The sequence below is a fragment of the Lepisosteus oculatus genome, unplaced genomic scaffold (genome assembly GCF_040954835.1).
Source record: "Lepisosteus oculatus isolate fLepOcu1 unplaced genomic scaffold, fLepOcu1.hap2 HAP2_SCAFFOLD_70, whole genome shotgun sequence".
NCBI lineage: Eukaryota > Metazoa > Chordata > Actinopteri > Semionotiformes > Lepisosteidae > Lepisosteus > Lepisosteus oculatus.
The window spans coordinates 40,053-67,937 of NW_027168257.1; the positions used below are offsets into that span (position 1 = coordinate 40,053).

At 44.5% G+C, this 27,885-nt stretch overlaps 14 non-coding genes across 14 annotated transcripts; 6 read left to right on the plus strand and 8 right to left on the minus strand.

Moving 5' to 3' along the window:
• Positions 1-745: 745 nt before the first annotated feature.
• Positions 746-819, minus strand: trnan-guu (transfer RNA asparagine (anticodon GUU)). Its single transcript has one exon. It is a non-coding gene; the product is annotated as a tRNA-Asn (tRNA).
• A 5,804-nt stretch (positions 820-6,623) lies between these two features.
• trnas-gcu (transfer RNA serine (anticodon GCU)) lies at positions 6,624-6,705 on the plus strand. Its single transcript has one exon. It is a non-coding gene; the product is annotated as a tRNA-Ser (tRNA).
• Positions 6,706-9,541: 2,836 nt separating this feature from the next.
• Positions 9,542-9,615, minus strand: trnai-aau (transfer RNA isoleucine (anticodon AAU)). Its single transcript has one exon. It is a non-coding gene; the product is annotated as a tRNA-Ile (tRNA).
• Positions 9,616-10,405: 790 nt separating this feature from the next.
• Positions 10,406-10,477, minus strand: trnag-ucc (transfer RNA glycine (anticodon UCC)). The gene has a single exon. It is a non-coding gene; the product is annotated as a tRNA-Gly (tRNA).
• Positions 10,478-11,524: 1,047 nt separating this feature from the next.
• trnas-aga (transfer RNA serine (anticodon AGA)) lies at positions 11,525-11,606 on the plus strand. Its single transcript has one exon. It is a non-coding gene; the product is annotated as a tRNA-Ser (tRNA).
• Positions 11,607-12,449: 843 nt separating this feature from the next.
• trnai-aau (transfer RNA isoleucine (anticodon AAU)) lies at positions 12,450-12,523 on the plus strand. Its single transcript has one exon. It is a non-coding gene; the product is annotated as a tRNA-Ile (tRNA).
• Positions 12,524-13,793: 1,270 nt separating this feature from the next.
• On the plus strand, positions 13,794-13,875 carry trnas-aga (transfer RNA serine (anticodon AGA)). Its single transcript has one exon. It is a non-coding gene; the product is annotated as a tRNA-Ser (tRNA).
• A 213-nt stretch (positions 13,876-14,088) lies between these two features.
• On the plus strand, positions 14,089-14,159 carry trnag-acc (transfer RNA glycine (anticodon ACC)). The gene has a single exon. It is a non-coding gene; the product is annotated as a tRNA-Gly (tRNA).
• Positions 14,160-17,428: 3,269 nt separating this feature from the next.
• Positions 17,429-17,502, minus strand: trnai-aau (transfer RNA isoleucine (anticodon AAU)). Its single transcript has one exon. It is a non-coding gene; the product is annotated as a tRNA-Ile (tRNA).
• A 545-nt stretch (positions 17,503-18,047) lies between these two features.
• On the minus strand, positions 18,048-18,189 carry LOC138233775 (U4 spliceosomal RNA). The gene has a single exon (XR_011187697.1). It is a non-coding gene; the product is annotated as a U4 spliceosomal RNA (small nuclear RNA).
• A 4,693-nt stretch (positions 18,190-22,882) lies between these two features.
• On the plus strand, positions 22,883-22,955 carry trnar-acg (transfer RNA arginine (anticodon ACG)). Its single transcript has one exon. It is a non-coding gene; the product is annotated as a tRNA-Arg (tRNA).
• Positions 22,956-23,975: 1,020 nt separating this feature from the next.
• Positions 23,976-24,117, minus strand: LOC138233673 (U4 spliceosomal RNA). The gene has a single exon (XR_011187602.1). It is a non-coding gene; the product is annotated as a U4 spliceosomal RNA (small nuclear RNA).
• A 1,327-nt stretch (positions 24,118-25,444) lies between these two features.
• LOC138233776 (U4 spliceosomal RNA) lies at positions 25,445-25,586 on the minus strand. Its single transcript, XR_011187698.1, has one exon. It is a non-coding gene; the product is annotated as a U4 spliceosomal RNA (small nuclear RNA).
• A 230-nt stretch (positions 25,587-25,816) lies between these two features.
• Positions 25,817-25,933, minus strand: LOC138233723 (U5 spliceosomal RNA). The gene has a single exon (XR_011187652.1). It is a non-coding gene; the product is annotated as a U5 spliceosomal RNA (small nuclear RNA).
• Between the last annotated feature and the right edge of the window lie 1,952 nt (positions 25,934-27,885).

Sequence of the window (27,885 nt, forward strand, 5' to 3'; positions counted from 1 at the left end):
GATCGCTTAAGAGTTGGTCTTAACTGCCTGGCGGTCATGACAAGCTCCTCTTTAAGCTGTGGTTTAGTTTTGCAATCGTATTTCTAGAGCAGTTATTTATGGGGGTGGGTGGGTCTTTCACAGAGGCTCAGGACAAATCCCCCACATGAAATTTTACTGTGTGCGTTCAGACAGTCACAGGTCAAGAGCCAGGCAGGAGGACAATGGACAGAAGAGCCAACGAACTAAAAATAAAAGAACGAATATGAAAAAGCCACCATCTTTTTCTTTTTGACATTTTCCGACTTTCATGCAAGCCAGGACAAAGTTGCTCGTAGCTACTTGTGGATTCAAATACTCTATCGAGTGCTTTGATGAGTTTTTGCAATTTGATTGTCGTCCTGTCAGCCTGTTTCTGTTTTTTTTTTCAATCTAGGGATGGAAAGTATGAGGGAAATGATGGAGCAATCAATAACCGCTCCGGAAAAATGGCAGAAAGGAATGGTCCGTCACTAAGGACATTTGTGAAGCAGAGGAGTGACATCACCACGAAGGCGACACATTCTGCTGATGGTTTTGGTGAATAATGATTGAGGCGCGTTAAGAGAAAGGTAGCTGTGTCAGCATGCGTAGGCTGCAAAGGATCAAGCAAAGGTTTACTCCATGCTGAAAAGAGAAGAAAAGAAGCACAATGTTTCGACTGTGGAGCTTTCTGCACCATCTTCTTTAGCGGTGATGATGTTTACATTGGAAAAAATGAGACATGCGTCCCTGGGTGGCCTTGAACCACCAACCTTTCGGTTAACAGCCGAATGCGCTAACCGATTGCGCCACAGAGACTGACGGCCGCTTGTGCTCTCTACATTTGCAGGTTTATGGTCAAAGAAAACAATCACTTGCGCTTCTTGCAGCCGGCAATCTTTTTCCACTGACAACCAAGAAATGGATTTCATCTTTCACAAGCTGTATGGATTTCTTCAAAAACAAGTTATTCCAGAAAGGAAATGAATTCTTGCATTATACTGAACCAAGCTGTACATGTTTGTCTGAAATGAGACATTCGGCACAACAAGACACGGAGAGAGGCACCGCTGGTATTCAGACCCAGGATCGCCTGCTTACTAGGCGGGCACTTTAAGCCACTAGGGAACAGCACCAGCGGAGCACCGCGCTTTTACAGACACTTAGACACATCTGCATTCGGTGTGCACTTAACCTGCTCTCTGAGCCCGTTGCCTCCGTCCCATTTAATAGCAGAACTGACGCCAAGAGAAATGATGAGAAATGGCATTTATCGGGCACTTTTCATGTCCAAGGAGCTCAATGCCCTTGACACCTCCCCAAGGCGACAGAGCTGTGCATTCTTTGGCGACACCATTTTTTCTTTTGTTTAATTTCTATACTTATTGATAGAATAAAAACGATATGTCATGTACTGTAAGGGAAATGTCTCTTTTCATGGGGAAAGCTAGCACCAGCAAATGTTGTGTTTAGAAGAAGTGATTTAACATGACACGTGACCTAATTTACCGGAGCAAAAGCTCACCCAGCAAGCCCTGCTTTACTTCTACAGGAGAGAAGTACTGTAGAGTCTGCTAGATGTTCAGCTGGGTAGCTACTTCAGCATGCCTCGGCTGCAAAGGATCAAGTAATAGGTTTATTGCATGCTGAAAAGAGAAGAACGGAAACACAGCATTTCGACTGTGAGGTCTTCTCACACCTGAAGAAGCCTCACACCTGTAAAAGGCTCCATGGTTTTCTTTCTTCTCTTTTCAACATGGAATACACCTATTGTCTGCAAGATGTGACAATTTCATGGTGTTTTGGAAGAAAACCTTTTTTCTTTGAATTCAAAATCAATCGGAATTTCAGCACGACACATCAACACTATTTCTGTTCTCTGTGGTAGAGTGCAAGCGCATGTTCCATGGGCCAGTGTCGTAATGGATAACGCGTTTGACTTCGAATCAGAAGATTGTAGGTTGGAGTCCTGCCTGGCTCGTGAGGCTTTTAAACCTCTCAGGTTCCTCGGTAACAGGTTGCCGTCATGTATATGAACTATAAAAAAGCATTTGCCACAACCCGTAAATTAGCACGCAAGTGCGGGCTAGGTAACACAGAACTGTATGGAGATCATCTCCAGCTCCGAGCTCAATTGCAATGAAAAAACATGCAGAACAGAACTGGAGAGCAGCTGAATTTGTGCTCAGTAGGGTGGGGAGGACTCAGCATTGCTATTGTTCTAATTATTATGAACTGCAGGGGATCTGAATCAGAACATGTCAGTTAGTTTGATCATTGCGTCAATATGTAGGCCACGTTAATATAGAATTATTACTTTGTCTGTCTCTTCTTTGTATATAGCTGAATGTCCCTGACAATTTCATGTTGCCTGCGATGTGTCCCCTCTCCCCACAGCAGTGGCAGATGACCAGCCGTCATCGCTCCCCCAGCATCGTCGCGCTGGGCGTCTCCTCCTCCCCATCTGATTCCCCGTGCGCCCCTCCGTTGGCGCCCACCGGTTTCCTCGAATACGGCATCAGTCTGCTCAGCCAGAGCCAGGGCCTGCTCCAAGGGGACCAGTGCGGCCAGCATCACGTGGCACTGCACCTCAGTCGGCGCCGGGGCCAGGAACGCCTGGAGCGCTATTTCCCGGTGGGCCTCCTCCGGGAGAGTAGGGTAACCCTGGCGGGCTAAGTAGGCCACGTCTGCGGCTGTTACCTTCACTGTTACCTGGATACCTCTTTATCTAGAACTCACTCTTCCCCCTGCCTGTCTGGCTTCTTTTAATCCTTCTGTGCCCGGATTGCAGCGGGTAAGATATTTTTCCAAGAAAAAAAGAGAAATTAAAAAAAGAGAAATTTCACCAGAGCCCCTGCTCATGTCTAATTTTTAGTTTAGAAGGATTCAAGCAAGATTTTGGATGAAAGGCAGCGACCTTAATCAAGCCCAAATCATAATTGAACCCATTCAGAGCCTACATTACATTTTAGTGTTTCATTCTGAGCAGAATGCCCTCACACCTGAAGAAGGCTTGCGTTTTCTTCTCTTTTAAGCATGTGTACAATGCTGTAATACAATTTAAAATAATTAAAAGTTTAAAAAGTATCAACTAAACTCCATTAATATCGAGTGTCTTTTATACAGCTTTTATACAGCTTTTAAGTATAGATTACACTTTTCTAAAATGTATTTAAAAAATAAAAACGATTACTAATCTAATCTTTCCACGTTTGATCCCAAAATCCCAAGAAAAATTAATCTAAACTAGGAGAAAGCTATGCTGAAAGTTTATTAATATACTTAGAAGACAAAGATAATTTATGTTGCATTTGTCTGATTGTGAATCAAAAAATACATTTAATTAACTGCTCTCAGTGACAGCTGACAATCCTCCATACACTCAAGTGAAAAATTAGTAATGCCAATGTAAACGTCGTATTTACAATTTGTTGATAATAGAAATGTTAAGTTCTCTAAAGCTTTTTGAGGCAGCAAAAGATTTGAACACCCTATATTGTAATGAGCTGCTGAGCTGAGAATGGGTTATGTTCCTGCTGTCAGAGGGGGTGGAAAGTGCCCGCGGTTATTTAATTAGTATTACAATTCACACTGATTCCCTTGCAAAGGTATGGACATAAGAATATTCGTGCGTGGTCAAAAAATGGCATTAAGCACTTAAAATTAATATGGTTAATAAGAGTAAACTGGAACATGCTGTAACAAGATCGGCTAAACTGGGATCTATCGCTTACGCCTGAAATTGGAGCTGCTGTCGCAGTGAATAGCGACTAATAAGTCTGTCTTTCTGTGGGGGGAAGGGAATCTGATCTGATCTGCAAACCTCCAACAGAGCTGTTCAACTGGTTTTTGTCGGGCACATCAAGTGTCAGGTGTAAGCGATAAATATATTTAGCTGAAAAGCTGTACAACGCAAGACATTTCAGTACTCTAGGTTTCGTGAAAAAGCACATTGTGCTGCTGTAATACAGTTTAAAATAATTAAAAGTCTAAACAGTATCAGCTTATGTATGGGTTGTAATTTAAAAAAAGTCAAAAACCGCACTCAAAATGCAATTTAGCGCTTTCTGGCAAGAGGAGACACCCAAATTAATAATGTAACATGCTACTGTTTGTGCATGGATATAGTTATAATGCTATTTCCTTAGACACGTGATTCCATGTTTTATTTTGAATCCCCGGCGGAACCGGGCATCCATAAGAATCAAGTACTGTAACAGGTTTATTCTATGCTGAAAAAAAAGAAGAAAGAAAACACATTCCATAAGAATCAGCGCCTTTATATAGCGCCTTTAAAGGTGGCTTCTCAAAACGCTTTACAGGATAAAAACAACAATAACAACAACAACAACAACAATATTGTGTTTCATTGCACTTTGACAGATTGTCTTTAAATCAACTGTTGATTTAAAGTTTGACAGTAAATGTTTATATTGTAACGCATACAGCCTCCATTTCTTATTAAAAATGTAGCCTAAGAGGGGGGGTCTGCTCTCACAATCCTCCATATACTCAAGTGAAAAATTAATAATGCCAATGTAAACATCGTATTTACAATTTGTTGATAATAAAAATGTTAAGTTTTTTAAAGCTTTGTGATAGTTTACCCAGTTTACCCATTGTTATTAAAAATGACTTGGATTCGAACATGTTGTGATATTTAGAAATATAAAAGTCAATTAACTGTCAATTTCCATATTTATGTCTTTATTTAGCGGTTTCATTAGTGACAAAGGCTAAACTTTCTTGGAAAAATGTCTTTGCTGTCTTGCTGATACGTTAAGCTTTCTAAACTCAGCCACAAAGTCATGTGACTGATTTTTCGCCCTGTTTCGTTGGTTAAACGCAATGATCACAAGCACCACCATGGTAACTGGGACATGTAGTTTTTAATTCAGATTGAATTATAACTGTACGTACTGTAGCGGCGAGGCTTATTAATAAGACAGAATTAAGTGTTGCTGTGCTTTCCCAAATGAGGCCCCATCTCCCTCTTCATCTCTGTGGTGCAGTAACAGAGAAGCTATTCATGCAGACTGATTTAAAGATGTTTTCTTTTGATAAGGTACAGCTCCCAAATGGGGATGCACTTAGCTAAGCCTGGCTATCATGATCAATGGTCATCCATTGGCGCCTAAAGGTCTGCAAGATTCCAAGAGAGAGCCTCATCCAAGTGGTCTACAACCCCAAGGTCAACATCACCAGAGCACCGTCGCAAGCTGAACAGCAAAGCCTGGCATAGAGCCAGAGAGCGCGGATTAGACAGCAACAAGCCTGCAACTGCTTTGTGCCCGCAGGAGATCTGAATCCCCAGAGATTGGATGAGTATTCAACTTCACTGCATGACAGCTCGAGAATTCAATTGTTATCCCAACCAGTTGATATCAATTTAATTCCTAAGAGTTATGTACTTGTTTTGAGTATCTAGTGTAGAAGTTATAACCAAGTTCATTTACGAAACGGTCTAAATGAATGATATACTGAACGTATGTCCTCTTGATATATGTAACTCTTTGTAACTGACTGAATATATACCTTTTGTATTCTGATAACCCTCTCGATAAGATCTGTTAGGTTTACATGCATATTCTATGTATTAATAAATGTATCCTCGTGTATTAGTACCTGTGTGTGTGCGTTGTTTGAGTTATGTCGCATGGTTGGATTCTAAAGCCATCAAAAGAATCAACTTTGTGATTTACTGCTATAATGAATAATTGTCTCAGTAAATCCCAAATCCTACAGAACTAGTGCCTTCAGAGAGCACACTACAGATGTTACCTATTTATCGTTGAACAGGATGTATGTGATGTGGCGACTAGGTTCAATTTTGTATCCTCTTTAAAAGATTAAGGATTGGGGTGAGTGTGATTTACCACCCTTTCAGCTAAGAACCCGACGTGCGGACCGTTTAAGCTGCATAGACTCGGTCGTTTAACTCTTCTCCATTAGCAGGGTTAAGGTTAAAGAAAAAAACATTGCTGACCTCTTTTTTTTTTGCCAGCCGCGAGCGCTGATTAGCAAGGTTTGTATTTCATGTTTTGCAAGTTGCATCCATTTTAAGAAAAACAAGTCGTTCAAGACAGGAAATGAATGCTTGCATTTAATTAAGTCTAGCCGTAGGCGGTTGTCCATAATGACCAGTTCTGTTTGAGAAGACAGAACAAAAAAGGCACCGCTGGGATTCAGAGCCAGGGTCTCCTGTTCACTAGGCAGGCGCTTTAAGCAACTAAGCCACGGCGCCCCAGGAGCACTGTCCTTTTGCAGCCACTTGGACACACCACTCAGACACATCTGCATTCGGTGTGTGCTCCGCCTGCTCGCTGAGCAAGTTGCCACCTTTACATACAATAGCAACATCAACACCAAGAGAAAGGGTGACAAATGGCTTTTATCTGGAACTTTTCATGTCCAAGGAGCTCGATGTGCTTTCTGTGTACAACAGGGCCACTGATCTCCACACTGGCCATTGAACCACAGCAGTGGCTTGCTGGCTTGACATCTCCCAAGGAAAATGTTGAAATCGCATGTGGAACAGGAAAATGACCCTCGAGTACGAGGGAAAAAAAAGAAAAAGATCATCTGGAGCGCGCCAACCCATGTCCGGACAGCCCACTTCTGTCGACGAGGTGGCTGAGTGGTTAAGGCGATGGACTGCTAATCCATTGTGCTCTGCACACATGGGTTCAAATCCCATCCTTGTCGCTCTCCATGTCTGACACGTGTGCCCGTTTGGCATTGGCCATCCTGTCGTTTGCTCCGGTTCTAGAGCTGTGCATTTTCTAGCGGTGGCTGAACATGGTATAGTAGGCTAACGTCGGTATCGAGCAGTAACAGTAATGGTATTTACGTGCCGCTGCTGCCAAGTAGCTCTGGTTTGAGACCGCGTTTTCACTTACTTGCAACGCAAACAGAGAAAGCGATTTTTGACAGTCTCTCGAGAGACTGCGCTAGGTGTTTAGGGATAGACTTTGTCAGTTCCCCCTGGGATGGTGGCCTCTCAAATAGTTTGTGATTCCTCTAGACGTTTATACAGTAGAAGCCTGCTTCGTGGCTTAAATCCAAGCTAAGGAAACGAGTTAGAGGTCTGATGCAGAACTGCGAATTCAATGAAGGGGAACACTACAGTACATTGCACTGTATGTGTGAGGAAAGCTGCCCCCTACTGTTCCTTGTCGACCGAACAGAGGACTGTAAAGGATACCGCTAAGAAACTTTAGGATGCTGGTTGGAATCCAGCTCCAAAGTAGCCCCTTTGGGTGTTATGTCATCAAAAAGTAAGAACAGCGAATCTCCATTTGATCAAAAGCGCAACAGAACTGTTTTCCGTGGAGCAGGTTTCAGACCCGTAGACCTGTTTTATTTGTAGGGCAGGGCGCATTCCCAAACGCGAATCTCCTGTTTTAGAAATGCTTTGGGCGGCGTGAAGTGAAAATAAGAAGTGGGCTCCAGATGCACATGGAAGCAATCAAGTGTTTCATCCGAGCTGTTTCAAAGACTGCTCAACAGCTTTCCTTTTACAGAGGCCCAACGATTAATGATGGGGGTGCACCCTTCAATGTGCCTTACGACTCTAGGGAGTGATTGAGACGATTCGTAGCGTGTGTTCATTTCCCTCTATTCCCCATGTTGCAGTGGTAAGACGGTGTGCATTCTGACAGCAATCTCTTTCAAAAAATGATTTTACCTTATCGCGGCTTTGCCCTTCTTGCCTCTTTGGACAATATCTCCATCTTGTGGTCGTTGTTGGTAATGTCTTCTTATGCCCTTTTTTATTTAAATTCTCTATTAGTTGATTATAGAATCTCTACAATGGAGTTGAAAACATCAGTTTTATAGCAGACAATATGACATTATTTATAGTCCAATTAGAAACTTATTACCCTGTTTTTAACATAATAACAAATTAAAATTGATTAAAACTAAGTTTGGAACACCAGGGAACATAACGAATGATTTTTAGGAAAACCATGAGGTTCTCTGTGTCCGATGCCTGCAAGGGGAGAAAGCTAGAATCCTTTGATTTTTTCAAAATTTGAAAATAAACATCATATAACAACTGCTTTCATTCCTAGGAATGAAAAATAACAATTTTTGAAGACATAGTAGTTTCTAAAACACTACAATAAAGTTAAAAACATCAGTTTTATATTACATTATTTTTAGTGAAATTAGTCATTTTTTGCACTATTTTTAATAAAATATCTAATTAAAAGTGATTAAAATTAAGTTTGGAACAACAAGGAACACAAAAAAAAAGATTTTTAGGAAAACCATGAGGTCCTCTGTGCCCGATGCCTGCAAGGGGAGAAAGCTAGAATCCTAAAAAAAAGTTATCAATTCTAGAGCCTAAGAGGAAAACAAGACAAATGTATATCTCCAAATAATTTTATGTGCTTCAGAAGAGCCCAGGAAAGTTTTTTGCATACATGAAACCACGCCCGTTTGCACATAAGCAGACATGGTTGCACACACGACTGCATGAAAGCACACGTGCATGCGAAGTCATCCTGTTGAGCATTTGAAAAGCCGCACCACGCCGCACTTGAAATAGCTCTTACATTAGTGGTAGACGCAGGAATCGCCGTTTTATTTACGCTCTTACCAACGCGATGGAAAGCAAAACAAAGCAAAGCAGAGCAAAACAAAACGAACAAACGAAAACCCTCACGTCCCGCACTTGCATATAACGCTGTTACGTGCCCAAGCGGTATTGTACGTCATCCTAGCACTGTACCCTGGGGCGTAAGGTATATGGGAACGAGCACACGCCACGAATCGTCTCGAATCACTCACTACAGCTGTAAGGCGCCTTGAAGCGTGCACCCCCAACATTCTTCTTTGCGCATCTGTGAAAGGTAAACTCTTGAGCAAACTCTGAACCAGCTCTAAGGAAACTAATCTGATTAGATGTTACTTTGACTCATCTTTTTACTCTCAGTGCTGGATTGCTCAAACTCCAGCTAGGGTTAGGTTTAACATTCCCACACTATTTAGACACTTTGTTTACGCTCAGTGCTGGATTTTTGGAACTTCAGGACGAGTGGGAATTTTCTCCTATCTGTCAATTCTGTTTTGTTTTGGAGACTCTTGGCTGCCTATGTTGTACAGTGCAGCGTGAATGAAACATTTTCCAAAACTGTGTCAGCTCAAAAGTTGTAAGAAAACCTCTCCAGCTGCTTTAACTCTCTTCATTTTTGTCATTTAATGTGACAATCGATGTATAACAGGAGCCTCACATATGCAAATGGTGAGGCTCCAGTTTGACACCACTTTACAGTATATGACAAAAGCATGGCAGACTGTGCCGGACCGGCAGATAACGTCCGCTTATTTTTACCATATTAAACATTGGAAATCCTCCCACTTGCATTTGTGACACTTGATTTTGGCTCCACCTAAGACACTCTTAAATCTTCAAACACTTTTCTCTTCTCCCGCAACACTCTTGTCTGTCGGCACTGTGTGGCAGCATTGCATGACAACCCATTTCACCACGGAAAGGAACCTAACAGCTTTGGTAAGAGAGGAGAAAAGGACCTGGCCCGTACGGGGATCGAACCCGCGACCTTGGCATTATTAGTACCACGCTCGAACCAACTGAGCTAACCAGCCTCGCAACAGTGCTCCTCTCTGTGCTGCAAAAAATCAAACTCAGGGAATTTCTTTTGTCCTCCTTTGAATAGAAAGCCGTGTAATTCAGTGTACGGGCTTTCTCGTGCAGTTTCATGGTTCTTGTAACCCAAATCCTACACTGGCCTGAAGTGCCCCCCCATTTCACAGCATTTTTCAGCTGATTTAAAATGTACCTAAAGGAGAAGCATTATTGAAGACCATCAATTACCAAGAGCTTTTGTCAAAGGTTTTGGTGGTCATTTTTAATGACCACAGAGCACTATGACCTCGGTTTTACATCTCATCCAAAAGACAGCGCCCTTTTACAACACAGCTTCTCGGAAGCTTTGTTTTTCCCTATAGCTCACCCTCATCCAGGTACTGACCTGGCTCACACCTGCTTAGCTTCAGTGGGTTTTCAGTTGCGAGTTGCAAAAGTTGGGATGCAAGTGATGGAGCCGTTCGCTGCAAAAGCCACTGCATTGGCCAGGAATCAAAACCAAGCCTCCTGCGTGGCAGGCGAGAGTTCTAACAATGAACCACCAATGCTCAGTGCCTGTACCTTCAAAAAAGACGCTTTTTTGGTGCTCTGTGCAAAAAGCGTCGACATCTGCTTCCAGCTGCAAAATGCCATCCGCAGACGCTGTGAATTTATTTATTTAGACACCGCTCAGAATCCCCTGTAAGATTCTCCTTCAATTCCGTTTTGCAGTGCTTTAGCTCTTTCAAAAGGCTTCGCTTTGCTAGTCACAATCCAAGGCTCGTGACAGCATCTGAAAACACTCGCCACTGCGTTGGCCAGGGATCGAACCTGGGTCAACTGCTTGGAAGGTAGCTATGCTCACCACTATACCACCAACACACACCCGCCGGAGCCCTCCAGGACACCACCAGAGAATGCTCACGATTTCAGAAGCTGTCTCCGGGACGTGCTGATTCCACACATCCTGAATAAATCATGTTATTGTTAGTTGCTGTAGCTAGACGTTCAAATGAGTTTCATGGCCAGATGGACTGTTTCCTCAAGTGGTATAGTATTGCAGTAAGACAGCACGATGCCTGCAAGACTATGTCACGCTAAACACCACAGATTGTGTTTGTCCGTTCGTGTCAGTCGTCCTGCAGCCACGGGAAGTGGGACACAAACATGCTGCAATGCTTTCAAGACGTTAGGATTTGTTTGTGCAACATCCGAGAAGAGTACTTGTGGCTTGAATGTGACTGAGCAAGGTGTTTAAAGACAGAGACTGAAAACTGTTAAAGGATGAGTCAAAGAAACGTCTAATCGGATTAGTTTCCTTAGAGCTGGTTCAGAGTTTGCTCAAGAGTTTACCTTTCACAGATGCGCAAAGAAGAATGTTGGGGGTGCACGCTTCAAGGCGCCTTACAGCTGTAGGGAGTGATTCGAGACGATTCGTGGCGTGTGCTCGTTCCCATATACCGTACGCCCCGGGGTGCAGTGCTAGGATGATGTACAATACCGCTTGGGCACGTAACGGCGTTATACGCAAGGTTTTCGTTTGTTCGTTTTGTTTTGCTCTGCTTTGCTTTGTTTTGCTTTCCATCGCGTTGGTAAGAGCGTAAATAAAAAGGCGATTCCTGCGTCTACCACTAATGTAAGAGCTATTTCAAGTGCGACGTGGTGCGGCTTTTCAAATGCTTGTGGGCATTTCTCTGTTGTTGATTCTTTTTTTTGTGTGTAACAAAGTGGCATTTTCATGTCCGGACGGGGAGACTTTATCATTCCGACATGAAGCCACCCTTAAGTCCTCTGAGGCGTGTCTGTCTGCAAGGCTTGTATTTTGGAAATGTTTTTTTGAAACGGAGAACGACTTTGAAATAGGCTTCCGCCGGCGCCTCGCGTTCCAGGTAAGATTGTAGCAAGAACGCAGCGGCAGTGGGGCTTGCTGTAGTCGTGGCCGAGTGGTTAAGGCGATGGACTAGAAATCCATTGGGGTCTCCCCGCGCAGGTTCGAATCCTGCCGACTACGTTATCCGCCTCCAGTCGGTGTGTTTCGGCGCAAGCAAAGAAGCGCGCCTCTTTGCTGTTCCTGGTGGTTTTAAAACGCCCAATCGCTTGTACCCGCTGCCTTGGAAATAAGTTCTTCAGCGTCCGCGAATGGCATTTTGCAGCTGGAAGCAGATGTCGACGCGTTTTGCACAGAGCACCAAAAAAGCGTCTTTTTTGAAGGCCCAGGCACTGAGCATTGGTGGTTCAGTGGTAGAATTCTCGCCTGCCACGCGGGAGGGTCGGGTTCGATTCCCAGCCAATGCAGTGGCTTTTGCAGCGAGCGGCTCCATCACTTGCATCCCCTTGCAACTCGCAACTCAAAAAACCCACTGAAGCTAAGCAGGTGTGAGCCAGGTCAGTACCCGGATGAGGGTGAGCTACAGGGAAAAACAAAGCTTCCAGCTGGAAGCGGTGTTAATGGTGCCGGCGGTGGGGCGCTCGCCCTGAGGTCTGTGCGGGTCCCAATGCCCCAGTATAGTGACGGAGATGCTGTGTTGTAAAAGGGCGCTGTCTTTTGGATGAGATGTAAAACCGAGGTCACAGCGCTCTGTGGTCATTCAAAATGACCACCAAAACCTTTGACAAAAGCTCTTGGTAATTGATGGTCTTCAATAATGCTTCTCCTTTAGGTACATTTTAAATCAGCTGAAAAATGCTGTGAAATGGGGGGGCACTTCAGGCCAGTGTAGGATTTGGGTTACAAGAACCATGAAACTGCACGAGAAAGCCCGTACACTGAATTACACGGCTTTCTATTCAAAGGAGGACAAAAGAAATTCCCTGAGTTCGATTTTTTGCAGCACAGAGAGGAGCGCTGTTGTGAGGCCGGTTAGCTCAGTTGGTTCGAGCGTGGTGCTAATGACGCCAAGGTCACGGGTTCGAGCCCCGTACTGGCCAGGTCCTTTTCTCCTCTCTTACCAAAGCTGTTAGGTTCCTTTCCGTGGTGAGAGGGGTTGTCATGCAACGCTGCCACATAGTGCCGACAGACAAGAGTGTTGCGGGAGAAGAGAAAAGTGTTTGAAGATTTAAGAGTGTCTTAGGTGGAGCCAAAATCAAGTGTCACAAATACAAGTGGGAGGATTTCCAATGTTTAATATGGTAAAAATAAGCGGAAGTTATCTGCCGGTCCGGCACAGTCTGCCATGCTTTTGTCATATACTGTAAAGTGGTGTCGAACTGGGTGTCGAACTGGAGCCTCACCATTTGCATATGTGAGGCTCCAGTTATACATCGAGTGTCACATTAAATGACAAAAATGAAGAGAGTTAAAGCAGCTGGAGAGGTTTTCTTACAACTTTTGAGCTGACACAGTTTTGGAAAATGTTTCCTTCACGCTGCACTGTACAACATAGGCAGCCAAGAGTCTCCAAAACAAAACAGAATTGACAGATAGGAGAAAATTCCCACTCATCCTGAAGTTCCCAAAATCCAGCACTGAGCGTAAACAAAGTGTCTAAGTAGCGTGGGAATGCTAACCCTAACCCTAGCTGGAGTTTGAGCAATCCAGCACTGAGCGTAAAAAGATGAGTCAAAGTAACGTCTAATCGGATTAGTTTCCTTAGAGCTGGTTCAGAGTCTGCTCAAGAGTTTACCTTTCACACATGCGCAAAGAAGAATGTTGGGGGTGCACGCTTCAAGGCGCCTTACAGCTGTAGGGAGTGATTCGAGACGATTCGTGGCGTGTGCTCGTTCCCATATACCGTACGCCCCGGGGTGCAGTGCTAGGATGATGTACAATACCGCTTGGGCACGTAACGGCGTTATACGCAAGGTTTTCGTTTGTTCGTTTTGTTTTGCTCTGCTTTGCTTTGTTTTGCTTTCCATCGCGTTGGTAAGAGCGTAAATAAAAAGGCGATTCCTGCGTCTACCACTAATGTAAGAGCTATTTCAAGTGCGACGTGGTGCGGCTTTTCAAATGCTTGTGGGCATTTCTCTGTTGTTGATTCTTTTTTTGTGTGTAACAAAGTGGCATTTTCATGTCCGGACGGGGAGACTTTATCATTCCGACATGAAGCCACCCTTAAGTCCTCTGAGGCGTGTCTGTCTGCAAGGCTTGTATTTTGGAAATGTTTTTTTGAAACAGAGAACGACTTTGAAATAGGCTTCCGCCGGCGCCTCGCATTCCAGGTAAGATTGTAGCAAGAACGCAGCGGCAGTGGGGCTTGCTGTAGTCGTGGCTGAGTGGTTAAGGTGATGGACTAGAAATCCATTGGGGTCTCCCCGCGCAGGTTCGAATCCTGCCGACTACGTTATCCGCCTCCAGTCGGTGTGTTTCGGCGCAAGCAAAGAAGCGCGCCTCTTTGCTGTTCCTGGTGGTTTTAAAACGCCCAATCGCTTGTACCCGCTGCCTTGGAAATAAGTTCTTCAGCGTCCGCGAATGGCATTTTGCAGCTGGAAGCAGATGTCGACGCGTTTTGCACAGAGCACCAAAAAAGCGTCTTTTTTGAAGGCCCAGGCACTGAGCATTGGTGGTTCAGTGGTAGAATTCTCGCCTACCACGCGGGAGGCTCGGGTTCGATTCCTGGCCAATGTAGTGGCTTTTGCGGCGAGCGGCTCCATCACTTGCAACTCGCAACTGAAAACCTACTGAAGCTAAGCAGGTGTGAGCCAGGTCAGTACCCGGATGAGGGTGAGCTACAGGGAAAAACAAAGCTTCCAGCTGGAAGCGGTGTTAATGGTGCGCTCACCCTGACGTCACCCTTAACGCTCACCCTGAGGTCTGTGTTGGTCCCAATGCCACAGCATAGTGACAGACAAGAGTGTTGCGGGAGAAGAGAAATGTGTTTGAAGATTTAAGAGTGTCTTAGGTGCAGCAGAAATAAAGTGTCACAAATGCAAGTGGTTGGATTTCCATTGTTTAATATGGTAAAAATAAGCTGAAGTTATCTACCGGTCCGGCACAGTCTGCCATGCTTTTGTCATATACTGTAAAGTGGTGTCGAACTGGTAGTGTTACATTAAATGACAAAAATGAAGAGAGTTAAAGCAGCTGGAGAGGTTTTCTTACAACTTTTGAGCTGACACAGTTTTGGAAAATGTTTCCTTCACGCTGCACTGTACCACATAGGCAGCCAAGAGTCTCCAAAACAAAACAGAATTGACAGTCATATAATGTCCATTAACCCCGGTTTTAAAAGCAGCATCATGTCTGCCATCATAAGAATATGAGTCCAATATTTTAGAATATAGTCAGAATGACTTCTAACCTTACCTGTGGCGTCTTTAATCCCTATTGCTCAATGCACGGTGAAAGCATTGCATACGTGTCTGACAATGAGGAATGACAGTCATTTGCCTGTTTCACAAATGATCGTATTTTACTAGAGATTCTGTTTGGGATTCAGCTGTGCATTCGGACAGCAATCCCTTTCAAGAAATGATACGTTCTGGATGAGGTCAAAGGTGCTGAAACGCTGTATTTAGGATGTTTGCAGTGATTGTGTCTCCTGCTTCAACGCAGTGATATATAGATGTGCTCCTGTAATTTATTGGTACATGCCCTGGGCAGTAAGCAGTCTGAGGATTTATTTCCAGACGGCATAGAGCAGTGAAGTAGTGAAGTAGTGCAACACACTTTATCATTATATTATTAGAACCTATTCTACTTAAATTATAACATTATACACAATTTGAGTTCATTTTAAAAATTAAAAGGTAATGAAAGGAATGCATATTAATGAGAAAGATAATACCGATATGCATGTGATAATCTTCCTTATATCATGTAGTGCGTCATTTTGACACTTTGTGGGCATGAAATACAAAGAAAATCATGTTCTATGGTACAAGATAAATACAAAACTTAAGCTTTTATTTTAATAAGATTTGTTTATAAAGCATAAGCAATCATTTATTACATTAATATATGTGAAAATAACATTTTAGCATCATATTATTACATACAGGTCTTTAGCTTCAACACAGTGATATATATATATATGCTCACTGATTTTTTGGTACATGCCCAGGTCAATAATCAGAATGAGGATTTATTTCCAGACGGGCTACAGGTAGTGTTGTGAAATACTTCAACACACTGGATCGCAGATTTAGACCCCCTGCACTCTTACTCCTTAAAAACCAAAGAAATGAAGATATGTAGCAATCACATTGTAACAGGGGTGACAGTGACTTAATGCTTATACTAGTGGACTTCTGGTACCTTTAGGGTACGGTGTTCCCTGAAGGGCTCTCAAACCCCGCATTTCAGATGCCTAGCTGTATCGCTGATCTATTCCACCTCAGAATCACTTTTAAACCTTACCTCTGGTATCTTTAATCCCTATTGCTCAACGCATGGTGAAAGTATTGCATAAATGTGTCTGAAAATGAGCAATGGGCACCTGAGAGACTCATTTGCCTGTTTCACAAATGATCATATTTGACTAGAGATTCTGTTTGGGATTCAGTTGTGCATTCTGACAGCAATCCCTTTCAAAAAACGATACATTCTGGATGAGGTCAAAGGTGCAGGAACACTGTATTTAGGATGTGTTTTAAAATCCATTGACTGATCCCCGAATCCTGAAGTTTCTTCGCATGATATCGGGCTTGCAACCACTTTCTGAAAAATGATGAAAAATGCCAAAAATGAAAAAAAAGTTATCAATTCTAGAGCCTAATTTATATCTCCAAATAATTTTATGTGCTTCAGAAGAGCCCAGGAAAGTTTTTTGCATACATGAAACCACGCCCGTTTGCACGTAAGCAGACATGGTTGCACACACGACTTCATGAAAGCACGCGTGCATGCGAAGTCATCCTGTTGAGCATTTGAAAAGCCGCAACACGCCGCACTTGAAATAGCTCTTACATTAGTGGTAGACGCAGGAATCGCCTTTTTATTTACGCTCTTACCAACGCGATGGAAAGCAAAACAAAGCAAAGCAGAGCAAAACAACGAACAAACAAAAACCCTCACGTCCCGCACTTGCAAATAACGCCATTACGTGCCCAAGCGGTATTGTACGTCATCCTAGCACTGCACCCCCGGTGTACGGTATATGGGAACGAGCACACGCCACGAATCGTCTCGAATCACTCCCTACAGCTGTAAGGCACCTTGAAGCGTGCACCCCCAACATTCTTCTTTGCGCATCTGTGAAAGGGAAATTCTTGAGCAAACTCTGAACCAGCTCTAAGGAAAATAATCAGATTAGACATTACTTTGACTCATCTTTTTACGCTCAGTGCTGGATTGCTCAAACTCCAGCTAGGGTTAGGGTTAGCATTCCCACGCTACTTAGACACTTTGTTTATGCTCAGTGCTTGATTTTGGGAACTTCAGGACGAGTGGGAATTTTCTCCTATCTGTCAATTCTGTTTTGTTTTGGAGACTCTTGGCTGCCTATGTTGTACAGTGCAGCGTGAAGGAAACATTTTCCAAAACTGTGTCAGCTCAAAAGTTGTAAGAAAACCTCTCCAGCTGCTTTAACTCTCTTGATTTTTGTCATTTAACGTGACACTCGATGTATAACTGGAGCCTCACATATGCAAATGGTGAGGCTCCAGTTCGACACCCAGTTCCACACCACTTTACAGTATATGACAAAAGCATAGCAGACTGTGCCGGACCGGCAGATAACTTCTGCTTATTTTTACCATATTAAACATTGGAAATCCTCCCACTTGCATTTGTGACACTTGATTTTGGCTCCACCTAAGACACTCTTAAATCATCAAACACTTTTCTCTTCTCCCGCAACACTCTTGTCTGTCGGCACTATGTGGCAGCGTTGCATGACAACCCATCTCACCACGGAAAGGAACCTAACAGCTTTGGTAAGAGGGGAGAAAAGGACCTGGCCCGTACGGGGCTCGAACCCACGACCTTGGCGTTATTAGCACCACACTCTAACCAACTGAGCTAACCAGCCTCACGACAATGGTCCTCTCTGTGCTGACACTGCTCATGATGTTTCCCGAGCCGAAACACAGTGCGTTTTTCCAAGCCATTTGACAAAGCCCGCCCACTGAAAACTGCAGCAGATCGTGTAAAGACGTTCAACTTTGTAATTACTGCACGCACAGGAAGCAGAATAAATTCCTCTTTTCAAACTGTCAAAGGTTTGCTTTGCGAACGCTGCAGGACATCGCACAATCTCTTTTGAACGGGGACAAACGATTTCTTATGGGGCGCAGTAAGTACAGAAGATTAAAAAGCTCCACTCATGCCGACGATGCAGCATGAAGAAGCGCAACCTAACGTTTGACAGACAAAGGCCGGGCGCCGCTACGAGCAATATGAAATCAAACTGACAGCACACAGCGTTTCGCGCTTACTCAAAAGTGATCTCGACAGACGCTGTTCTCTGCATAACGCTGAAAGAGCTAAAGAGCGTTTCTGTTGAGACGTAACAAGCTCGTTTCTTTTTACCATGATGTCACCATGACAAAATCTGTCTTTAAACACCTTGCTCAGTCTCTGACGAGACTGTCAAAAATTGCTTTCGCCGATTGTATTGCAAACCGGCGGAAGCGGGGTATTGGGAAAAGTTTTCAACTAGCAATAATCGCGCCTCGGCTAAACCTCACAGGCTACGATACTGCCACTGCGCAAAGCTGATGGTTGCCAGGCAACCGCGGGGATCCTATGGAAATCGTTATCGATCGTCTCATGGCATGTCGTTGCTGTAACGCTTCATATTTGTCCTCTTCTTCATCTAGCTTGAGGTTTTGAAGAATTTCATGACAGACAAGGGCTCCGTCGGGAACAAAGGGCGTTGTGAGAAAACCGTTGCTTATTTTCAGCAGCAGAAATACAACCCTTTAAATACAAGATGACAGAACAATGACGAAGGGCATGCCGGGAGGAACTCATGCACTACAGAGGAAAGGGGGCGGGCACGTACAGTTCACATTCAAGCCACAAGTACTCTTCTCGGATGTTGCACAAACAAATCCTAACGTCTTGAAAGCATTGCAGCATGTTTGTGTCCCACTTCCCGTGGCTGCAGGACGACTGACACGAACGGACAAACACAATCTGTGGCGTTTAGCGTGACATAGTCTTGCAGGCATCGTGCTGTCTCACTGCAATACTATACCGCTGGAGGAAACAGTCCATCTGGCCATGAAACTCATTTAAACGTCTAGCTACAGCAACTAACTATATCATGATTTATTCAGGATGTGTGGAATCAGCACGTCCCGGAGACAGCTTCCGAAATCGTGAGCATTCTCTGGTGGTAGGGGCGTTCAAGATGGCGCTCAGGTGGGAGGTAAAGTTTAGTGGTTGAGGAGTTTTTTTGAGTTTTTCATGACCTGAATGTTAATTTTTGCTTTTTTTGACTACAGAAAAATAAAGACTTAACACTACTTGTTTAAACTTCAGTTATAATTGAAAGAAAAAAAAAAGATTTTTTTTAGGTTTAAGAATTTCGATATGAGTAACACTGGGAAAAGAAAAGAGAGTGCTGGGTCCTCGAAGGAGAAATCTAAGATACCTCAATCGTATATGTATAGCACTACAAGAAAATCGATGGAACTACAGGGAAAAGTGAAGCAGCTGGAGGGGACGTGGAAAGAGTGCTGGAGATGCGCTCGTACGGTAGAGCCGGAGTCCCTGCCCAGCACCCCTGTGAAAACCCCGGCGGCCAAGAGAGGAAGGGGTGACCTGACGCTGGAGGAGCTCCAAACCAACATCTTTAACATGATGGGTGAGCTGAAGGAAATGATTCGATTTAATACAGTCGCAATCGAAAGTCTTAAAAAGTCCATGGACTGTGTGTTTAAAGAGGTTGAAGACTTAAAGAGTGAAGTAAAAGTTCTTAAACAAGTAAATACCGAACAAGAAAAGCATATTAAAGAACTTGAATTGAAAGTGAACGATGTAGATAGATACTGTCGACGATGGAATTTAAAATTATTTGGAGTTAAAGAGGAACGTGATAAGGACCTTGTTGCAACAGTGAAGGGTATCTGTAAAAGGACCCTGCCGGACCAGGAGGACGTAATATCGGCCATTGACTTTGTTCACAGGCTCGGGAGAGCGAACATGTCTGGGCAAGTGCGCCCCAGATCGATTATAATACAGTTCACCAAGAGGACGGCGAGGGACATGCTGTGGCGAGCGGCGAGGGGGAATGAGTATTTGAATGGGAACAAACTGAGGTTTGCAGAGGAACTGTCTGCCGCGGGCAGGAGCACCAGGAACCAGCTGTGGCCCCAGGTTGAAGCTGCCAGAAGAGAGGGGAGGAGAGCCTACTTTGTGGGAGCGAGGGCCTTTGTGGACGGGAAGGAGATTTGCTCTCAGTGACTGCTCAGTTAATGATTATGTTTGGTTTTATTTGTTATACCAGTATATACTAGTGTTTCTTTAGTGTTAGTTTGGAATGCTGTAGTTAAGTGTTAAGGACTGTTATAGTTCTGGTTCTTTGAAAAACTCAATAGTTTAGACAGTCTTAGAGTTAGTTATTTGCTTTTGTGTATGTCTTTTTCATGAATGCCAGAGGTACTCGAAATGTTGTTAAAAGAAAAACGTTTTTTTTGTTTTGTAAAAAACTGTGCTGAGTTTTATTTTTTTACAGGAAACGCATGCATGTTGAAACTAAAGTTTATAATTGAGAAATATTAAAGCAAGGAAAATATGATACATGTAAAATATACAATTTGATCACATAATTACTTAATTACCTCTGGTAGTTAAATGTTTTTTTTTTCTGCTGCGTTTTTTTTCTCTTGTACATGACTCTGATCCTCTTGTTGTATTTGTATTTGTAAATTCTACATGTTTAATAAAAATAAAAAAAAAGCATTATAATCAAGTGCAGGAGCTGAGGGCTTTTGTTTTGTTTCGTTTTCCATGGCGTTCGTAAGCACGCAAATCAAAGGCAATTCTTGCGTCTAACACGAATGTAAATGCTTTTGAAAGTGCAGTGCAGGGAATGCGCCCTGCCCTACAAATAAAACAGGTCTACGGATCTGAAACCTGCTCCACGGAAAACAGTTCTGTTGCGCTTTTGATCAAAGGGAGATTCTCTGTTCTTACTTTTTGATGACATAACACCCAAAGGGGCTTCTTTGGAGCTGGATTCCAACCAACATCCTAAAGTTTCTTGGCGGTATCCTTTACAGTCCTCTGTTCGGTCGACAAGGAACAGAAGGGGGCAGCTTTCCTCAACATACAGCGCAATGTACTGTAGTGTTCCCCTTCATTGAATTCGCAGTTCTGCATCAGACCTCTAACTCGTTTCCTTAGCTTGGATTTAAGCCACGAAGCAGGCTTCTACTGTATAAACGTCTAGAGGAATCACAAACTATTTGAGAGGCCATCATCCCAGGGGGAACTGACAAAGTCTATCCCTAAACACCTAGCGCAGTCTCTCGAGAGACTGTCAAAAATCGCTTTCTCCGTTTGTGCTGCAAGTAAGTGAAAACGCGGTCTCAACCCAGAGCCACTTGGCAGCAGCGGCACGTAAATACTGTTACTGCCACTGCTCGATACCGACGTTAGCTTACTATACCATGTTCAGCCACCGCTAGAAAATGTAAGGCTCTAGTACTGGAGCAAACAAAGGGAGGGCCAACGTCGAACGGGCACACGTAGAGAGCAACGAAGATGGGACTCAAACCCATGCGTGCAGAGCACAATGGATTAGCAGTCCATCGCCTTAACCACTCAGCCACCTCGTCGACAAAACTGAGCTGTCCAGACATGGGTTGGCGCGCTCCAGATGATCTTTTTCTTTTTTTTCCCTCGTACTCGAGGGTCCTTTTCCTGTTCCACATGCGATTTCAACATTTTCCTTGGGAGATGTCAAGCCAGCAAGCCACTGCTGTGGTTCAGTGGCCAGTGTGGAGTTCAGTGGCCCTGTTGTACACAGAAAGCACATTGAGCTCCTTGGACATGAAAAGTTCCAGATAAAAGCCATTTGTCATCCTTTCTCTTGGTGTCGATGTTGCTATTGTATGTAAAGGTGGCAACTTGCTCAGCGAGCAGGCGGAGCACACACCGAATGCAGATGTGTCTGAGTGGTGTGTCCAAGTGGCTGCAAAAGGACAAGACTCCCGGGGCACCGTGGCTTAGTTGGTTAAAGCGCTTGTCTCTTAAACAGGAGATCCTGGGTCCGAATCCCAGTGGTGCCTTCTTTGTTCTGTCTTCTCGAACAGAACTGGTCCTTACAGACAACCGCCTATGGCTAGACTTAATTAGATGCAAGTATTCATTTCCTGTCTTTAACGCGACTTGTTTTTCTTAAAATGGATGGAACTTGCAAAACATGAAATACAAACATTGCTAATCAGCGCTAGCGGCTGGCAAAAAAAAAGAAGTCAGCAATGTTTTTTTTCTTTAACCTTAACCCTGCTAATGGAGAAGAGTTAAACGACCGAGTCTATGCAGCTTAAACGGTGCTCACGTCGGGTTCTTAGCTGAAACGGTGGTAAATCACGCTCACCGCAGTCCTTAATCTTTTAAAAGGATACAAAATTGAACCTAGTCGCCACATCACATACATCCTGTTCAACGATAAAAAGGTGACATCTATCCTCGATCCAGAGTAAATCTCACGTTGAGGGCATATTTTTTTCCACTTTACCATGAGTCAGGCTCAGCTGCACAGAGGCGAGAGCAGAGCAATGAGGTCACGGGGACAGGGGAGTCACACGCTGGCGGTTTAAACACGCGGAAGAAAACTGAGGGATCCACAGTATGTGGACCCTCCGTGCGCCATCAGTCCGCACTCCGGACTCTGAATCCTGCCATCCAAGTTAAGATCTCGGCGGAACCTGAGGCGCAGTTCCTTCTTAAAACGTAATCTGGTGAGCATTTCTAGAATCGTACTTGTATAGATGCAGCCCTTAATGTGTTGCTAGGTTAAAATTGATGACTTCTTGAACTTCAGTAGGCAACTGCCCTCTTGATTTCGGATTTAATTTCTTTATTACAGGGGCGCTTTTATGAAGACAGAGTCATGTTCAGGTACTTTGCTTGATGGAGGAAGCATATTTCGGACTCTGTGATCTGCTCACCTGGAAAGGTCTGCTGTACTACTACAAGAGAGAAGTAGAGTCTGGAAGAATGGACAATTTTATGATGCTTTGGAAGATAATGTTTTTTTTTCTTTGAAATCGAAATGAATCAGAATATCAGTGCAAAAGACAAACTCTTGGTTTGGTTTAAAGAGATATGGTTTTAAAACAGACAAAATGTAGAAAACAGGGGTTTCTCACTTTTGGAAAAGAATGGACCGGGGGTAATATTTTACTAGTTGCAGTGCTGATCTCACTGGGTTACAGTCCTGCAGTGTCACACCAGGGCCAGTGGCGCAATGGATAACGCGTCTGACTACGGCTCAGGAGATTGCAGGTTCGACTCCTGCCTGGCTCGGGTCGTTTTTAAACGCATCGGGCTACTCCCTAAGTAGTCTGTGCTACTTACTGCATTGTAATCGAACCCAGTAAGAGATTTCCTTCATGTAAATGAACTGCACCTGACAGCTTTAGAAAAACACCTGGGCTCAGTACGGTGTTGAGAGCTCAGCGTTGCTGTTCTAATTAGCACGCACTGCATCGACTATGAGCCCGAACTTTTCAATTATTCCGATCAGTAAGTCAACACGTAGTCCACATGAACGGTAGAAATATTCTCTTGTCTGTCTCTTGTTTGTATAGAACTGAATGTCCCTGACAATGTACTGTTAGTTTTAATTGAAGAACGGCATTTGTGTTCAAATATACCAGACAAGTTTATGTAACTGCTCATGCGACACTCAGTTGTAATTAGTCAAGAAATAAAGTCGAACAACAGCTGCGAGTTTGATTGTGAACGTATGAGATTGCAGCGCTTTTTACTTCCATTGACAAATGATAGATATTCGAAGAGAGATCCTTCAGACCAGCAAGCAAACCCACGGCTATTTCGGTTTTCTATCTAGGCAACGTTGGTGTCTGCAATAGCATACATGAAAGCGTGATGCAGGGTGAGCGCCCCCCCACCGGCACCATTAACACCGCTTCCAGCTGGAAACTTTGTTTTTCCCTGTAGCTCACCCTCATCCGGGTACTGACCTGGCTAACAAATGCTTTGCTTCAGTGGGTTTTCAGTTGCGAGTTGCAAGGGGATGCAAGTGATGGAGCCGCTCGCTGCAAAAGCTACTGCTTTGGCTGGGAATCGAACCAGAGCCTCCCACATGGTAAGCGAGAATTCTACCACTGAACCACCAATGCTCAGTACCCAGGCCTTCAAAAAAGACGCTTTTTTGGTGCTCTGTTAAAAAAGCGTCGACATTACCTCTTTCAAAAGGCTTCACTTTCCTAGTCACATTACAAGGCTCATTGAACCCGGGCTGTTTCCTCCAGCGGTATAGTATTGCAGTTAGACAGCACGATGCCTGCAAGACTATGTCACGCTCTGACGAGACTGTCAAAAATTGCTTTCGCCGATTGTATTGCAAACCGGCGGAAGCGGGGTATTGGGAAAAGTTTTCAACTAGCAATAATCGCGCCTCGGCTAAACCTCACAGGCTACGATACTGCCAATGCGCAAAGCTGACGGTTGCCAGGCAACCGCGGGGATCCTATGGAAATCGTCATCAATCGTCTCATGGCATGTCGTTGCTGTAACGCTTCATATTTGTCGTCTTCTTCTAGCTTGAGGTTTTGAAGAATGTCATGACAGACAAGGGCTCCGTCGGGAACAAAGGGCGTTGTGAGAAAACCGTTGCTTATTTTCAGCAGCAGAAATACAACCCTTTAAATACAAGATGACAGAACAATGACGAAGGGCATGCCGGGAGGAACTCATGCACTACAGAGGAAAGGGGGTGGGCACGTACAGTTCACATTCAAGCCACAAGTACTCTTCTCGGATGTTGCACAAACAAATCCTAACGTCCTGAAAGCATTGCAGCATGTTTGTGTCCCACTTCCCGTGGCTGCAGGACGACTGACACGAAGGGACAAACACAATCTGTGGCGTTTAGCGTGACATAGTCTTGCAGGCATCGTGCTGTCTCACTGCAATACTATACCGCTGGAGGAAACAGCCCGGGTTCGATGAGCATTGGAATGTGACTAGGAAAGTGAAGCCTTTTGAAAGAGGTAAAGCACTGCACAACGGAACTGAGGGAGAATCTTACAGGGGATTCTGAGCGGTGTCTGCATACACGCAGTCCGATACGGGTGCTGAAAGCTTGAGCTACTCTCAATGTCATGCTGCCTTTCCTCGGAGTAAATCTGTTACATTGAAAGAATGCTTCTGGCAGGTTCAAAAAGGGACCTTTGTTAATTGGAGAAATCAATGATTTCGAATGAATTCTGTATGCGTTAAAAGACAGCTATACACAGAAAACATGCAGGACACTGCTCATGATGTTTCCCGAGCCGAAACACAGTGCGTTTTTCCAAGCCATCTGACAAAGCCCGCCCACTGAAAACTGCAGCAGATCGTGTAAAGACGTTCAACTTTGTAACTACTGCACGCACAGGAAGCAGAATAAATTCCTCTTTTCAAACTGTCAAAGGTTTGCTTTGCGAACGCTGCAGGACATCGCACAATCTCTTTTGAACGGGGACAAACAATTTCTTATGGGGCGCAGTAAGTACAGACGTTTAAAAAGCTCCACTCATGCCGACGATGCAGCATGAAGAAGCGCAACCTAACGTTTGACAGACAAAGGCCGGGCGCCGCTATGAGCAATATGAAATCAAACTGACAGCACACGGCGTTTCGCGCTGACTCAAAAGTGATCTCGACAGACGCTGTTCTCTGCATAACGCTGAAAGAGCTAAAGAGCGTTTCTGTTGAGACGTAACAAGCTTGTTTCTTTCTACCATGATGTTACCATGACAAAATCTGTCTTTAAACACCTTGCTCAGTCTCTGACGAGACTGTCAAAAATTGCTTTCGCCGATTGTATTGCAAACCGGCGGAAGCGGGGTATTGGGAAAAGTTTTCAACTAGCAATAATCGCGCCTCGGCTAAACCTCACAGGCTACGATACTGCCACTGCGCAAAGCTGACGGTTGCCAGGCAACCGCGGGGATCCTATGGAAATCGTTGTCAATCGTCTCATGGCATGTCGTTGCTGTAACGCTTCATATTTGCGGCCGGACACTTCCCGCCTCCCAAAGAAAAGAGCGCCAATCAGACAGGCGGAGACCGAGGACTCGCAGAGCAGACGGCCACAGTCGCCGTAATAAGAGCGATTGTGAGCGGTTTTGTTTTCTCTCTTTGACCAGCCCAGCTGCGCCCCACCCGAAGGCAGGGAAGCACAAAAATTGTATGGAACTCATTCATGCTCCTCTCCATGGAAATCTTTAGTAAAAGGCAAAAGATTTGTACGAGATGAAGAGAAACCAGAGTGCGTGGCTGGACAGCTGCAGGAGCCCAGGCCGCCTTCAAGGCCTCTGCCCTGCCGGTCGTGGTTGGTAATGCACCTGGCCTTACAAACGAGCCAGTGGGGCCCGTTCAGCTCCGGGCTCATCGCCTGTGGCTCTCGGCTTACCTGGCAGGGGAGATACCTTGATCAGCCTGTAGTTGGAGTAGTTGGATTGTTTTCTTGTTTTGTGGAAGCAGTGTTTGTTTTGCAGTTTGAGATGGCAACCTTTGGATCCCGCAAGAATGCTGTACGTTTTGAGCTTTTGGGTGACCTCTTCATAGATAGATAGATAGATACTTTATTGATCCCGTGAGGGAAATTGCAGTGCAACAGCAGCTTAACACACACAACACAGCCACAGTGTAACGAATTATATACTAATAGTACAATACATACAATACAATACAAGAGTTACTCACAGTCCGGACACACAAGAGGAAACTAGAACAGAACAGTACACAGAAAATCGTATCACACGTATGAATATAAATATAGATGTAACCATAGATATAAATATAAATATAAATGTATTGCACAGGTCCCTGGCATATATTGCACAAAAGTGGTTGTAAACGGGAAAAAGAAAAAGAAAAAGAAAGAGAACAGATGTAGCAGTATATGTGTATATGCGTTTAGTCCAGAAACAGGTCACTGTCGCTGTTGCCTCTGCCAAGACGCAAGGTGGATGCGTTGTACAGTCTTATGGCAGACGGCAAGAATGACCTCCTGTAGCGCTCCCTGTCGCACCGTGGGTGAATCAGTCTATTGCTGAACATGCTCTTCATTCCTGCAAGCCTGTCATAGAGGGGATGGGAGAAGTTGTCCATGATGGCCTCCAGTTTGGACATCATTCTCCTCTCAGCCACTACCTCCAAGGGGTCCAGGTCAGACCCAATGACAGAGCTCGCTCTCCTGATGAGCTTGTTCAGCCTTTTGGAATCTACTGCTCTAATCCCAGAGCCCCAGCACACCACTGCGTAGAAAATGGCACTCGCTACCACCGACTGATAAAACATGTGTAGCATCTTACTACACACATTGAAGGACCTGAGCCTCCTCAAGAAGTAAAGTCGGCTCTGTCCGTTCTTATAGATGGCCTCGATGTTCTTAGACCATTCCAGTCTATCGTCGATGTGCACTCCCAGGTACTTGTACGAGTCCACCATCTCCACGCCACTCCCATGGATGTAGACAGGAGTAGGTTTGACCTTTTTCCTCCTGAAATCTACCACCAGTTCCTTTGTCTTTGTAACATTCAGTTCCAAGTGGTTCACCCCACACCACTCCACAAAGCTGCTGACCAGTCCTCTGTACTCCTCCTCCTGCTCACCCTTGATACACCCCACAATCGCAGAGTCATCTGAGAACTTTTGCAGGTGGCATGACTTTGAGTTGTACTTAAAGTCCGAAGTATAGAGGGTGAAGAGGAATGGAGAAAGAACTGTCCCTTGAGGTGCCCCTGTGTTACTCACTACCAGTTCAGACACGCAGTTCTGAAGTCTCACAGACTGTGGTCTGCCCGTCAGGTAGTCAGTGATCCACGAGGTCATGGAGGCATCGACTTGCATCTCCTCCAGCTTCCTCCTTAGAAGTAAGGGCTGGATGGTATTGAAGGCACTGGAGAAGTCGAAAAACATGATCCTTACAGTGTTGCCAGCCCTGTCCAGGTGTGAGTAGGCCCTTTGCAGCATGTAGATGATCGCATCCTCCACACCAACACTGGGCTGGTAGGCAAACTGTAGGGTGTCCAGTGATGAGCTGACCATGGGTCTCAGGTGGGATAAGACCAGTCTCTCCAGTGTCTTCATGATGTGAGAAGTCAGTGCAACTGGTCTGTAGTCGTTGAGGACAGAGGGGCGCCCTTTCTTTGGTACCGGGACCAGGCATGATGTCTTCCAGAGCACCGGGACTCTCTCCAAGCGCAGGCTCAGGTTGAAC